Here is a 3,035-nt window from a genome sequence, read left to right on the forward strand (position 1 = left end):
TTAAGTAAACGGTAGTTCAATTTAGATAATTTACAGCCAATACTGTGTGACATGAAAATTTTGTTAAGGTAAGTAATCAATGTAATGACTAACATTTATACGTGACTGGGCGAGAATGCCTAAAGAACGTAAACCCCTGAACTGTGTGCAGTCGTATATTCATTTTTCACATAAAAGACTGACATGACATAAATTATTCACGTTTTGAGGCGCTAGTTTTCGGCATTTAAAACACACAATTTTTGCAAGCCGATATACAGAACACTGAATTTAGAGGTGGGAATGAAGGGAAAACATTCGTTTACCCAACTACGATTTCATTTCAGAGCAACGCTGGCAGGTAGAGATTTACGGACTTCTAAATTAACGTCAAAATAGTCAGTTCGGCATTGAATTCCCATTTAATTGAATTTTGTTACCCAATAACAATAACAATACATCAGAAAACGAGAGAATACCTTATGTAATGGAAGGATATAAATAAAAGAAAATAATTAATTGATTGGTCCTAGAACTGATCAATACAAAAAATGATAATTTATATTGAGAATATATTTATGAAATCTTCGAGTCAACAATTTATATCAAACAATTTATGTTATTATTTATTGTTATTACCCATATATTTTCACAGGTGTCAACATAGTGTTATTATATTTAGTGACCCTTGTTAATAGTTTGCTTTTCAGTAGATTTTTACTGACATGGAACACTGCTGCTATTATATCAGACATTCGTTCTCCATTACTGCTAATCGTTAGTCAACACATAATAATGAGAATATATCACGTAATTTAACGAATTGCATAGACACAAATTTACAAAAAATAACTTACGACTTTTGAGGGCCAACTTGCCCACCTTTATTTCAAGACTCGTCTCTAGCTGTCTGCTACGACAGGAAATGAATTTACACCCGTGAAGTCCGAGCTCCAATCAATTTCGAATGAAATGGCAAAATGGAGCCCTAGGCGCTTCACTTAAATATCAGAGAAGGCCTTGTGAAGTTCGTTTTATTCAATTTGCAAAAGCATCCTATTTCTGTTCTGCTACTCACTAGATAAATTAGAAAGAAATTTTCTCTTGATCTTTTTGTGCCATTTCCATGGACGGAAATGGGGGATTTCAGAGAAAACAACTTCAAGAATAATAATTCATATTGTAGGTTTTCGACACATCATTGACATATACTTATTCCTAACCTCAATAAGTAGAAATTAATGAAAATTTAATTCCAAGAAGCAAATTCCACACTGCACAGCTATGAATTTTGTACTCACGTATTTATTGAAATATCCTATAATACCATTATTCGATACAATTGTATTAAGAACGATAACTGAGAAATTGAATGGTTTTAAGAGAAAATTTGATGCGTTTATGAGTTTCTCTTGGATGTTTAAGGAAATAGAAAAACGATTGATCCATATTCTTAACGTGAGTAGTAGTTCAATATATAATAGAGCGGACATCCTACATAATTGTTATTTTGCTGGCAACATTGTTTTTACCCTGCCATTATTATTGCAATCAGTCTCAATTTTTTATCTTCATATTTTTATAAAGAGTCAATTTAATCAATCTGACTTTATTTTTGTCCTGAACTGATGAATCTCACTAATTAGCTGTTTTTAGTGTCTCTTCCACTCCCTTTCAATATGTGATTTCATTTTCGACACGTTTTAGAAATAAAAAAAAGTAATATTTGAAGGAAATTCATCCTGCAATGAATGTACTGTATTTTATAGTACAATTTTTGACCTACATATAGCATTTATATATCTCAATTTATGGATGCTCAAGGCACCGTTCAATATCTTGTTTTCATTTGTATTTTGCTTTGCCTTTTCTTGGATGGTCAACGATAGGGTGAAACTTATTATATTTGTATTGAATAATGCATCCAACATCTCCAACGGTGATATTATGACCATTTTTGAAAATCATAGACCTATGATGCAATGAATCTCAAGGGACTCTTGTTCACAAAATAATTTGGAGCATCGTGTGAGTTTATGCCTAACAAAATACTAACTTGGCAATTAGCTGTGCGCGTTGTTATTACACTCCTTTATCGGGCCTCCAGTTATAGAAACGAAAGTAGATCATACTCAAAATTAAATCGAACATATTTCTGAAAACCACTTCAAATAAAACAATGCAATAGTATCAACAACCGCAACTTAATCATGTTTATTAAGAATATCCTCAATTAACCCCGTTTATTATAATAAACACAATTATTAGAATAAACACAACGTGATCGAGGTCGAGTTTAATTCAGAACAATCAACGTAATTCGAATACCATTTCATTGAAAAGGATATTGAACTAAAAAGTGTTGTAAATCATTGATTAAAATTTTTAGGGAGTGCTTTACACGTTTGTAGTTATTGATTCAGTTTTATGAAGAAAATTTTTTTTTCACTTTTCAAGTTCTATCAAAATTTATTCAATCAACAAAATAGCACCAATCAATATCATATGAGCTCATCTAATCCAATGTTTGATATCACCTAATACTTAATTCAAAAGTCCACTACAACTGAAAAATAAATTCACCTTTGGGTCCTATAATTATTATCGCAATCGCAATTTCGTGACAAACTTTTTGTGATGTAATCCGAAGCCTTCATCTCAGTAATTTTTATTGTGGTTGAACTAATCAAAGTATTTCAGCTGTGCAATGATACATTTATAAAATGGAGTGGCCAGAAAAATTTACTATTTTCAGAATATTTCCACAAGAATTGTAAACCACATTCTCAGCGACAAGATTGTGAAAAATTCTTATTGCATGTAAATTTCTTCACACACCATCCTTATTTTACAACCAAAATAACTATTCACCTTTCTGGAAATTCAATTCTCAACAATGAGCAAGTTCAAAATTTTAAATTCGTGGAACATAATTACACTGATCAGCACAAAGTTAAATTTATCACAATGTAAATAATCTTATTACGAACAATTCAATAAGTCGGAGGAAAAATCGCCGTTAATTTGAGAGGAATGTATTTATAAAAGAAAAGTTT

This window comes from Diorhabda carinulata, chromosome 1 (assembly GCF_026250575.1).
Source record: "Diorhabda carinulata isolate Delta chromosome 1, icDioCari1.1, whole genome shotgun sequence".
NCBI classification, from domain to species: domain Eukaryota; kingdom Metazoa; phylum Arthropoda; class Insecta; order Coleoptera; family Chrysomelidae; genus Diorhabda; species Diorhabda carinulata.